This window comes from Melospiza melodia, chromosome 3 (assembly GCF_035770615.1).
Source record: "Melospiza melodia melodia isolate bMelMel2 chromosome 3, bMelMel2.pri, whole genome shotgun sequence".
Taxonomy (NCBI): Eukaryota; Metazoa; Chordata; class Aves; order Passeriformes; family Passerellidae; genus Melospiza; species Melospiza melodia.
The window spans coordinates 56,549,545-56,562,935 of record NC_086196.1 but is presented as its reverse complement, the minus strand read 5'-3'; positions in this window follow the sequence as shown (position 1 = coordinate 56,562,935).

The following is a 13,391-nucleotide window of genomic DNA, read 5'->3' as shown; positions in this document are numbered from 1 at the left end:
AATCCCACTAACAAACCATAAAGAGGCTTTAAAAATGAGAGTTCTGAGGGCTTTATGAAAGGTTTCTGTTCATTAAATTCTTAGGATCATGATTTTACAAATACATGTTAGTTCTTATTTTAGGGGGTTTTATACTACTTAAATGAATTACTTGTATGAAGTACAGTACTTTATGTTATACTATCTTTGGCTTAACTGACCTAAATTACAACCTTTTCTTTTCCTTTATTTTTTTATATGGAAAGTGTAATTTAATTTTCTCTCTTTTTTTTTTTTTTTCTCTTTCTTTGATTCACTTAAACTATTATTGTATTGTAGTGCTTTTACTTGTGTGTGTGTCAAATTTACCCTTAAAATGAGGCAAATAATGAAAAGTCCCCTACAACCTCATGAGGCTTTGGTTAACTAAAGCTAACTGTTCCACAGGGAGTAGATGCAAAAAGATACACTCTAACTTTTTTGCAAGTCCAGGTAGCAATTGAATATGTTAGAGATGATGTACCCGAGCTCTATAATTATTGTCTATCCTTTTGTTTCCAAAACTTTCTGGCAATTGTGTGCTCCATGGCAAAATAGTTCTGCTATTTTGTACAACAAATACAGCTAGGGCACCATTTCAGTGGTGGCAGTGTTATTATTATTATTATTTCTTTTCCTCTCATACCATTACAGTACCAGCTATATGCTCTCTTCCTAGCCTGAAACAAAGTGTCCCTTCCTAAACAGGTATAGAGATAATGCAATATACAAGCAGATCCTTTTCCTCCTTCCTCAAATCCCATTTCTTTACAAAAAAAATTAGAACTTGAATAGCAGGCAAATAATGAAAAACTCTGCCTAAAGCTTGGATGAAATTTATTAAGAGATTACCTGGGAAGTTGTTGGGGTTTTTTTTGTTGTTTATGAGAGTATTCAAAACATCTGTATATGCATATAAGGGCATGCAAAAACAAGCAATAAACATTTGAAACTAGGAGTGATGAAAAACCTACCAAAAACTTGGGGTTTTTCAGTTTAATTTTGTTTACATTCTTGATCTATAAAAACCAAGATCTAATAGTACTAGTAGTTGTAGAAAGTTTACACAGGTGTGTTTTCAGAAAGAATAGATCATATGCAAATATCAAAACTTACTCAAAATCTCTTCCCAGTTAACTGTGAGCTTTGCCTGTTGCAAGAAATGCAGTCAGTCACATCACCTAAAATATTTTCTCATATCCAGAAGAATTTCCCATAAACCAGATTTATTTTCATCACAGTACATTGAGTCGTGCAATAGAGATCATTTTGTGTGAAGAATTTGTACCTATTGCTGCAATAATCAAAATTATTGATACATTTTCACTATCATCTAAATTCCTTCAGGTCAGAGCTGGTTTCTGGTGCCACCAAACCAAAAATAATAAAAAGAAACACAGTTGAAAAAAATCTGTTGCAAAGCTATAGTTTTGTACCTGCATTTCCTTAACCACTTTTATCCACATACGAGGAATTTCCCATGCCTCAGTTCTATGCATAAATTGCCTTTCAGAAGCATCTGATTGGTGTTTAGGCTTCGAGGTTCACCCTGAGTATTGCACCAATCGCATTGCTCAGTCCTTGCCTTGAAGTAAGACACACACAAGAGTTTCTGACCCCTTTTACGCCATGAAACATTTTTACTGTTGGTGGCTAAAACCATCCCCACTATCTCCCACATCCTCACTGAAGAACCTTCCTTGCTCTCTATACAGCAGTCTTTATGAGAAGCCCTTTCCTGAGCGCTGGTTTCATGTTTCAAAATAGGAGGAACCTTTGACCTTTTCCAGAAGCTCCCAGGCAACAGAGGAGCCATAAGTCACCCAAATCTGGCAGTAAACCTGCCTCCATGACTACTCTTTCTGCTCTCTCTCCTGTGCTTTCATATTTCATTCTGTCTCTTGGTGGTCACAAATGTATATACTTACCTAATAGCAAAGTCTCTCGTGTGCTCTTGATAAAGAGCCTGGGGTCCCACCCGGAAGGTTTCACTGGCACAGGCACAGAGATGTTAAACAACCACAGACAAGCTATTGGTAAAGGCTTCTGGAGCTCACAGGGCTGTGTGATCCCAGATGTGATTATCTTTAACGTGGCAGTGAGCCACACAAAGCAGACACTGCTTTAGTCTGGCCTACAGCCTGCAATAACCTGGTGATAAAGCAGGCAGGTATGCAGCTCTGCTCCTGACAGCTTTGGTCCTGCCCACAAGCATCACCCAGAGAGTGCAGAGAGGGAATGACAAGGGAAGTCAAAAGAAGGTAACGAATCCCTGGCACTGTTAAGAGCCAGTTAAAATGTTTTCATTTCCAGTTGTGATTGATGAGGCTAAGGAAAGGGTCAATGTAAGGATCACTGTTTTCCTTCATTCTCTGAAGAGGCACAAGATAAATTGCAACCAGGCTGCATTTTTTTTCTGTAGTTTACAGCAGTAGTTAATGATCCCGGTAAACAATACATTTAATAACATTATTTGGAGCAACAGTGTGCACCTGTGTTAATTTACGGGTTTTGCAAAAGCAGGGCCAAGGGCTGGCTGCTGGAAAAATGGGAATGAGATCCAGCCACATCTCTCCTGGATAAGCTCCTTTCTCACCAGTCTCACCTGGCAGCAGCAGCAGAGCTCTACATGCAGCTGAGCATTTCCAAGGGTTTGCAAATATTTCATTTCTAAGTAAAATCTACTTTTCATAATTATTTGATTCAGTCTCAATTTTACCTGATGTATTGGTCATAAATAAACCACCTAACGTTTTTTTAAAGCACATTTCAGATACACCCCCTAGGAAATAACACTGTCAAAAGCCTTGCTGGCTCACCCACGGTCCACTGCTTCTATTACAATGAAATCAATGAAAAAGGCACAGCAGTGTCTTGAGACACCCTTTATAAGCTGCACAATAAAGGGAAAGGCTTTGATAGGATGTGCCATTAAAGACTGTGGACTTAAAGCCACATATGTGGCAGATGTGCGTGATTGTACACAGAATACATAGCAATTTCCTATTTCCAGTGACCAGACCCCTGGCATATTAACATGGAACATGTTAAATAAGTGTCAGAGCATCTAATCCCCTAATATAACCAGAATAAATGATTGTTATTTACTGCAATAGCATGATAGTGACAAAATAAAACAGGACATAAACTCAGGTAGGTAGGCACAAAGATGGACTGCAAATTCTCTCTTTATCAAGTAAAGTATTTTAAGTATTTTTAAGTGGATTTTTCAATATTTAAGTGAATATTTTTAATATTCCTCAACTATCTAAATTTAGGCTCAGGTGTTTATCACACGCACACGCACACACACCAGCTCCATGCACCTCACTGAGAAAGGTCAATGCAGCATGACCCAAACGGTGCAATGGCTTCTCCCGCTAGGAAGCAACTCTTGGGATCAGTGGAATGGCCACAATAATCAAGCTCAGGCACTTACAACTGAAACATGTAAGTATTAAAAATAATATTTCAATGTACAATGAAGTGAGGGAAAGATTTACAAAGGAAATCTGTATCTGCAGCTCCCTAAGCAAGCCATCTCTTTTGCTGAATAGCTCAAGCAGTTTTCACTCTGCTTGGATAACCTGCAATTACTTGATTAATCAGCTATCCTGTTCATTGAATCTGGATACCTGATTAGGAAAAGGAACTTCCATCCAATGAATTAGATCACAAGCCAGGTTAAAAGAAACTACCAAATTTCAGACTCACTGCATGCAATTTAAGAATTTCCACAAACCAGAGAAGGTTGTTTAAAACCATTTGGCAAACAAATATAAAATAATTTACAGTTTTGGGGAAAGTCACTGACACTCCATGAGAGTCCAAGAACAGCAGACAGAACTGACAATTATTTTGTCCAAATATAGAGGTCTTCAGCTCTGTATTTTGGCAACTACTGAGCTTTGAATGGAAGTAAAAATTCCAGATGGGATCTTCTAAAAGAAGCGCCCACCAAGCACACAGCGTGTCTCAAAGCCTGGCAACAGTCCATTGCCCTCCTACCTTTTCAAAAACTTCTTTTTTTTGGCCAATAAAACAAAACCATGTAACTCTCTCAACCATATAAATAGATCCCATGTTCAGCTTGGTTTGTAGTCCTTCAAGTAGATCTGTCTTTAACTCCCACTCTTCAGAGAAAGCTAGATGGATGCAGTAGACTATGTAGGTAAGATTTAAGTTGGATTTAATTAAGGAAACTCTTAAATAACCAAGATCCGTTCCTTTCCAATGTAAACACGACCTACGTCCTCTCATACAATAGCGCTCGCAGCAGGAACTTCCTGTGGATGTTTTGTTAGCGTTGTCACCTGTCTGTGAGCTGCCTCTGACAGTACAGGTTGCTGCAACGCGGCAGGATCTCTTTGCTATAGGCAGAGTGCCCTGTGGCAGTCCCTGCCCAGAGCAGCACATTATGGAGACTCCCAAGGGAGCAGAGCAGGTGTGCCCTGCTGGACTGGACTGTCCCACCGCAGCGGGTTCACGGCTCTCTCAGGCCAGAAGGGAGTGTCATAATCCCACACAAGCGTCACGTTTCTCCTCGTGCATGCTAAGGAACATTTAAGAAAGACTGGAACGGGACAGCTCTAGAGGAAACAGATATCCTCATTCTTCAGTATTGACCAGAAATGTCAGGTTAGGATCGTGTTTTTCTGACAAAACAAGAGAGGATTATCAGCGTTTACATCTCAGTCTATAGCTTCACATAGGTTTTATTCATTTTGCTATGATGAGGGAATAAGCTCTCCATTTATAACTAAACTGCTCCTCACTTTCAGGAACAGACTTCCTGAAATTTATAAAGATCACTAACAAAAGCTCTCACTTCTTCATTCCCACGGAATATTTAAAAGATGATCACAGGAAAACAGCCTTTCAATAGTTTGGAGCATTAACTTACTGCAACAACTAACTTAAAATGCAAAGTCCTAGAAACCAGAGCTACATAAAGGCTACTGGATGGTCTTTAGACCTATCAGGAGCCTTGACACATAAGATTATACTAATTTGTAAGACATCATTTATGAGAAGATGTAAGGCATCATTTATGAGAAGACACAGCCAAAATATGTACAAGCAGACTGGGCAAAAACAACCATGGCACATGTCTGGGGATCTGCACTGCCAGAGGGCTGGTGGGTGAACTGCAGCCCTTTTGACTCCCCTTTCCTCCTCATCCTGCCCATAAATACTTGTGTCCTCAGCTCCGACAGATGCTTTGAAAAAGCTTCACTTCAGGTAGACAAGAAGTCATAGATGAAGGGCATCTCTTCTTCCCTCTATTTTTGGAGCAATGTGGGATAACAGAAAAGAGCATGAACTTCTAATGAATACATCCTCATAGGACGTTCCATAACAGATTTGTGTAAATACATATCTCCCAACCAATCTGGTCTTTGAGAGGAAATTTTTCCATACCCTCTGAAACACAGTAAGTACATATATGTGTGTATATACACTCACACAGTTGCACTATTAGATCACATTTAGAGCATAATATACAGTCCCAGACTGGCAGGGAAATTTTTCATCCATCAACAACAAACTCCCGAATTCTATCAGAACTATATGTAAAATAAATCATGTTTGAAGTCTGGTGCATGTTGCTGCCACACAACAGAGGATCCAGGGCTGACTCAGCTGCCAAGAGTGAAAGACTACTGCTTGTGGGTATAAAGGAAGAGGTTGATTAAAAATATTTGGATGTATGCAAGAAGGGCTAAATTCAGGGAAACACCTAAATCAATAGGCATCAGCTTTCAGCCTCTCTTGGGGAAGGCCAGAAATTACTTTCACCTGTAGGAAAGTAAATTCTGATGAACACTTGCAATATAATGATAAAACTTCAATTCACGTAAATGGAAGTACCTGACTATAAAAAGTAATTGATTACATACTATAAAAGAGAAAAGGCAATTACAGGCACAGAATACAGGAAATTCTATTATACACAGAATGAAAATTGCTGTACTGTAAATAAGATAAACTCTCATTTATGTATTTATCCAGAGAAGCTCTGGTCTGTGATGGCTACCTCAGAAAACCATTGTGCCCTGTGAAGCTGTTGAGTAAGTAAAATGGAATTTACTTCTCAGTAAACCAGAGAATATAATTTTATCAGTATAAATGCTTTATTTTTTCCTTAGTTATAGTATTATTTTTTCAAATTAAAAACCTGATCCTGCAAACATTATCACTCCTGCCCACAAGCAAATCTACTGATGTTTAAAAATTTCTAATTTGTGCTTGCTCTTAAATAGTCCAAGATGTTAGGACTTTGATCTTAACATAAGGATTAACCAAACAATTTGAGAAAAACAATTTTTAATATTTGGGTGATTATCAAAAAATTGAATTTGGACTCCACATTTTTAGGAGAGTCATTGGACATTGCAATTGATACTATGCACGATTCCTCCCTCCTTGAAACCTTTGAACTGGCAGACAGCAAAGTAGAGACCAGTGAATTACAGTCTGTCCTCCTGACCTTTAGGTTAAGCCAAGTCTGCTTTGCAGTACCATCAGTGAAGCAGCCACAGTTTTATTGCCCTCCTTCCAAAAGGCTGATGAGCACCAAAGCTACACAATGCTATTGTGTTCAAAGGGCAAACCTGAACACATTACACAGGCTTCAAATGCACATCCTTACTGCTCATAGCAGACCTGACCCAATGCCCACTGAAGTCACTTGGGATGGTATTGCCCTCTTTTAACCTTGCACAGTTAAAGCAAACATAGCTTCACTTCAGCCAAATCTTTGTCTTTATAGTCAATGGAAGAAAATAGGTACTTTAGGGTGTGTTTCATCTGACCAGTTTTTGACTTCTACACGAGGATGGAATAAATTTCTCTCCTGGAGCTCCTCTATTTTTCCATTGATTATAAAGTGATTACAGCATGACTCAGATGACTTTATTAATGTCTAAAGTTTGGTAAGAGGGAACTGGAACCTCTGGCTCACAAAGGTATTTGGTTTTGGTTTTTTGACTTCCTACAAAGTAGTGCCAAGGTGCAAGGGCGAATCAGGACATGAAAATTCTTAGTCTCTATGGTTGCATCTGTGATGAGGAAGACTTCAGAATATCCTGGAGAAGGAAAAGGGTCTCCAGTTCCTTTCTGAGAAACCCAAGCGCCTTAGTGTGCATCTTCACGGTTACACAGGTCTCTGGAGATGAACAGAGGAGTGTTTATTTACATGAATTCAAATGTATTAAATGCAAGCTCTGAGTTGCCCTACTCTAGGTGAGAAAACACAGTGACCTCATTTTACACAGAAGGCACCTTATACAGTCTCATGCAAGCCCCACGCACAAGCTCCTCACCCAGCACCTGTCACAGCGTTTTGGGAAATCTCAAGCAATTGCAGAGTTGTGCCCCAACCCCGTGCCAGGGGGTGTCCAGCTTGTCCCTACATGTGGACATTTCTGTGTTTTCAGTGCTGCCCAATGGTGCTGTCTGGCAGATTGGACGGATGGGCAGCAGCCAGGGTGAGCGTGGCCAGCACAGGGCAAAGAAGGGTACACAGCAATCGCTCAGGGGCATGACCGTTCCATGAACCTCATCCAAAGACTGTGAGTGTATAAAAGCCGCTCTGGTGTAAACTTGCAAAGTGTCTGTTCTGTATAAACAGCTTTCACCACCCCTGCGTTTTCTACTTGCAACATTTCAGATGCAGTTCTAAGTTGTCATCAGTGTATCAAGTATAATTCGAAGTCTGGGCACTGAAAGAGGCAGGTAAAAGCCTATTCTTTCTTATTCTAACTCTGCTTCTGCTTAAAGTAACCGAAAAACCATATTAAATTATTTGAAAAGAGAGTTAATAATCTTCTGCTTTGTTCTGTGAATTTCCAGGAGACACTAAATAGAAACTTAACACTGCAACGTGAGGGACCCTTTCTCTTCCTATATTTTAAGAGTTAATTTGGTTTATACTAATTATTTGATTTAATATATTAATTATTGAAATTTACATGTTATGAGAGAACAATTCTATGCCAGAAATTTTGCCTGAGTAAAAAGCACAAGTCTGTAGCTTCTGTAAATGAAAAGTTGGCTTGTTTTTTCACAGACATATGTAACATTCTGAATGCAACAAAAACAGTTTTAGAAAAAGGAAATAACATGAAAAGGAAAAGAAAGAGATTGAATTTCCAGTGATGTACTTTCAGGCATTTGCATTAATACTTAATGCTTCCAGCTCTGCTCTCTCAAGAATCCATAAACAAGATAACTGGCTCCTTTATGAAAGAATAACATGGGTCTAAAAGATTATATAATGAGATGCATCTTCTTTTGCAAAAATTACTGAAACTGGAATAGCTAACATAGTACCTGCCCTTAAGAAATGCACATATTTAAATGCATTAATTATAATGTGTTGACTGTATTATCTAAGAAATTGATTTATTTTTATTCCTTCTGAAGATGCTAATCAGGTCCTGTGGCAAATTTGTTTCAGTGTACAATTCCCAAGCTTTTATGCTTTAATTTAAAATAAATTCTGAGGCGCAAATTTCACTCTGGTTTTTTTCATTTTTTCTTGTTACTATATTTCCTCCTGTGCTCCCCAGTCCATTCTGCAGATGAACTTCCCAGTCTTTTAAGTCCTGCTCAGAGATTTTAGACACAAAATCTTCTCTAAGGAAACACAATGACAAAGATTAATTGCTTTTATGATGGTAACATGGTCAATTAATCACTCAAGTACACTGGTGAACAGATTTGAATTTTAACACTGATAATATGAATATATTTTCTTTTTATACTTGGGAAAGCCATCTCTTGACCTAAAGCTTTACACATCTCTGCACAGCATTGAGAGGTCAGCTCTGAACCCCAAGACCAGGTTTGTGTGAACATAAAGGCTTTGTTGCTGCATGCATTTGCAATTAGTCTCTGTATTTTTTAACTGTAAAAAACATACAAATTAAATAGAATATAATCTCAGATTATTTTAGTCATTGTGTTGGATTGATCTACCTAAGATTTATCATTCTTTATTTCTGACCCAGTGCATGGTAATGGCCTTCCAGTCACACCTGACACATTTAGACAGATCAGAAGGAATTCTGGTATCTCAACCACTAAGGCACAGATTGGTGCTGTAAAATGGGAAACAAACTAATTCATTTAGCCTCTAACACTTATTGAAGCTATATTGTGATTTGGCTTCATTTCATTTCCTGGCAATTGCCTTAGATTTATTCTGAACTCTGCACAAAATTTCAGCATCTAAAATCAAGCAGAAATAACATAACAATCCAATGCTTAGTAATGCTCATTTTCATTGTGTTAATTATTTGAAAAGTATTATCTAAGTTCATTCAGCAACTTCCGCAGATTTCCATTCTCCCAAAGAATGGTCTTGAGAAGATAAATGTACCCTCAATCGCATGGAGAAGACAGAGGAAGAGTGGGGTAGCTGGACTACAGGACTGAGCAATTTTCTTACATGAATGATACTGGACAAAGAGGCAGACTGGGACTGTAACTCCATGCTTGAATGTTGGAGACCCTGCTAATGGGAAGGGACTTTGGGAGATTTGCCACAGAAAGGGAAATTTGCTTCTGTCTTTTCTCCACTCCCTGATATTTTGTTTAACTCCTTTTTCTTCTTTCCCAGGGTGAAACATGTCAGTTCAAAAATCTGTCTGAGTTCAGCACACGAGAGAACTGGTTAATAATAATTTTGCACCCTTCCCATTCATACAGGTCCATGTTTTGACGACTTGACTTGAACAGGAGCCTCAGTCTCAGGTTTCCATTTACAGCCCTGAAGCAGGTACTTACTTTCAGGTGCAATTGTGAGGAGAATGCCACTTCAGATGGATTTAGTTTCTGACAAAATCCTGTTACATGCGTCTAAAATAAAAAGAGCCAGGCTGGGCCTCCTTTCCTTTCTGTCTATTTTTTTTCTTCTGTTTTTTTAATTGTTAAGTGAAATGGGACTTTTGGTCAAGACAGACTAAGCCCTCCTCAAAGAAGAAAAGTTGTTTTGGTCCCAGCACTGGCATGAGGCAGCATCTTGGGCATACTCTGGGCTTACCCTGTACCTTGTACCTCTTTCTGCAGAGCAGCATGGCCAAAATGGGATTGAAGTCAATGGAATTATTCCAGCTCCAGAGCCCCATGGGTGGCAATAATCCAGCTTTCCTCTGCATTTAATGTGGCCCTAGCAGACCACCCTGAGCAGCAGCGTGCACAGTCAGGACTTTCTGTAGAAGATCTCCACTAGCAGTGCCTGCTCCCCCTCCAGCCACAGCAGCACCAGCCTCTCATTCTGGGGTTGGTTTTGTTTACTGCATGGAAAAGAGAAGGAAAAAAAACAAAAAAGGCCAAAACTTTTCTCAGTGAATCACATTGAGCATGCATAGCTGAGGGAAAGGATGGGAGATGGCTGATGATTGTCAATTAAATCCAAGATGCTCACTACTCAACAAAAGCACTGTAGGAATCCCAAAGGTGACTCTGTGGTATTTCAGAGTGGTTCTTCTGCTGTTGTTGCTCTTGGGGTTTTTTTCTCAAATCCTGAACTGACATTTTTCTTCTAGAAATGAAAAAGAATTCCTGAGATAATGTGTTATTGAAGCACTGCAAAACAATACATTCCCTTTACTTTCAGGGCAAATTTTGTGTTCAAAATAAAACAGTAACAAAAATAAAATTACTTTTATGCTATTCAGAAGAGGACTTTGTTAGGCAGCTAAGAATTTTCCCTCATTATTTCAGGCTGTCATTGAGCCTTACTTTCATAATAATAATATTTTTATTACTTTGCATTAATAGGAAACACGAGCCAACACTGTCCAGATATAGCTGAGATGAGTGATCACACCTCCCAGGACTGCACACATAGCTCACAGCACTGGGGACACCCTTGTCTTCCTCAGCACAGAGCACACCACTAGCACTGCAAAGAAATCCCACCACTAGCCCCTGGCATGGCTCAGAAGGAGAGTCCTCAGGGAAGCATACAGGAGCTCCATCCCAGAAAAAAATCAAGGGGATATTCAAAGGGAGCCTCAGGGAAAAGGATCAGATTTAAGAATTTGAGGTATCTAGGAGATGTCACACATGCCAACAATCCCTTGAGAGACTTTGGGCATACCTGTAGCGATTTCCTCACTGAACCTCCTATGTTTTTAGCATATCCTTTTCATTTAGAACCCTGTGTCCTCAGCTTTCACAGCTCTGTTTCCTTCTCTATCTCATCACCTGTTACAAAGTCCCCATCTATAGCTGGGTGTGCATGCCTGCTCCAAAGATTTACCGCTCTTCCACTTTAATCCCACCCCGTTTTGGTCTGGCCATTATTTCAGCACCTGCTTACAGGCTTACAGGAATATAACTGATGCCATTGGCTCTTCTAATGAGTTGAAGGATCTGGCAGAAGTTTCCTATTTTTTCTTCCCTTGGTCAGTCTATCAGATAAAAAGTTCATGACACTTTCCTGTCTCAGATCTCTATTTTTGAAGTACTACAGAACAAAGCATTCCTCAAGTTATTTCAGGAAGTTTCTGTGAGCTGAGAGCAGATTTTCTGCATTTTCTTTTTTATTATATCTAAACTAGGGATATACACACTCTGTGAATGTTTCCTTCTTTTAAGGAAATACAGGGTGGAGGGGGGTGTTTCTCTGATCTGACAACACCATGCTACATGCTTAATGACTGTGCTCATATTCCTTCCACCCACACCACTGTGTTTATTGTCACCCACCCCACCCCCTGCACTCAACTCTATCAGACTCTACAGAAAGCAGTCCTTCATTTCTCTCAACAAGACAAAAATTCCTACAAATGCTTGGCCCAGGTTTTAAACTAGTTACAAACAGAGCCGCAACCAATTATCACAATGTCCATTAAATTATCATTTTAGCAAATCAGAAGAAATCATGCTTTCTCTAGAAAGATTTTTTTTAGAAAATCAGGAGAAATCATGCTTTCTCTAGAAAACAAAATAGCCTATCCATCTGCAATCCCTTTTCCAAAGCGCGCCTACATCACCATTAGCTAAAGGAAGTTACTACCTCACCATAGCCTCTATCTCTTCTCCAATAAAAATGCTAATTAAAGGTGTTTGAAAGCAGTTATGAGCCAATGTGTGTAAGGTCTCTGATTTCTAATCTTTGGTATGCAGAGAGAACTTGATGCTCTTTGTCTCTTTGTAACACTATCCTGCTCTCTGAACACCCAGACTGAAGGTTGCATTTCTCATGTACCTGGTCAAGCTTCCACAATGACTGTCCCTATAGCTACTCACTGCCACACCATCCACCAGTTCTCTCCATCTCACCCATTAAAATTAATTAAGCTGAATCAAATATTTTCCTTAAAAGATATTATAAAAAATGACAATTGTCCCACTAAAAGTGGGGACAACTGAGCTACTTGAAGCAACTATTAACTTTTGGTATGGTTAGTATCTTGTGATTGTCTGATTTCCAGGCCTCTTTCATGAGTAAATGGTTCATGTAGAAAGAGCCAACAAATTGTTGGGATGTTTTCACAGTAAGTATGAGATTCTGAGCTGACACAGATGTCCTGCTAACTAGCCAGAAAATATGAGCGCCCTGACTACTGTAGTTGCTATGCCAGTGAAAGGATCTGCCTCTACATCTAGTGCTGTGAGGATAACTTGAGACCAAAATCTATTCCCAACTGAAAGAACAAGCTGTGCTCAACCCATAAATTACAAACAGCTATTCCTTCAGTTTAGGCAATCCATAGGAAATAAGCACTTTGCCTTCTGGCTGAGTCCTGTCTGGTCAATACTCTGCTGTCTACCCAAATGGCAAAAATAGATATTCCAGTACCATCTGATACATTTTCTAGGTTACATGCAAAGATGTAGCTTTATCAGCAATTTGGTTTGTAGGTACAAAAACTGTCTCCATGAAGGCTTCTATTAAATACCTTCAAGCACGAAGACATTTGTCACACGCACCTCAACTTCCTACAGATTTTATGAACCAAATCAGTGGACCTAAAATCTAATGGTTTAGTCCTGGTTAGTATTGTCTTTCTTGAATTTTGCCAGTATATGTCCATTTCCACACAAAGCCCAGAACCTCAGATTTTTATGCCCATCCTTTCCCCCAAACAATTAGAGAGAAAGTTACTTCTTCTGTAGCCTGTGGACAACCTAAGACAACAACCCTTGGCTACAACTTGTTTCAGACAAGTACTTTAATATGAACTTCATGGCAACTTCAGAATTTACGGTAATCTGACACACAGATTATTAATTATAATTTCCAGTTTATAATGCCTAAGGTTCTTAGGCTGTTGGACATCTTTGCCCATTAACTGGCTTTAAAAGCTCAGATATTAGGAACTTCCATAACAGTCAGACTATTCTGTAACTCTCAC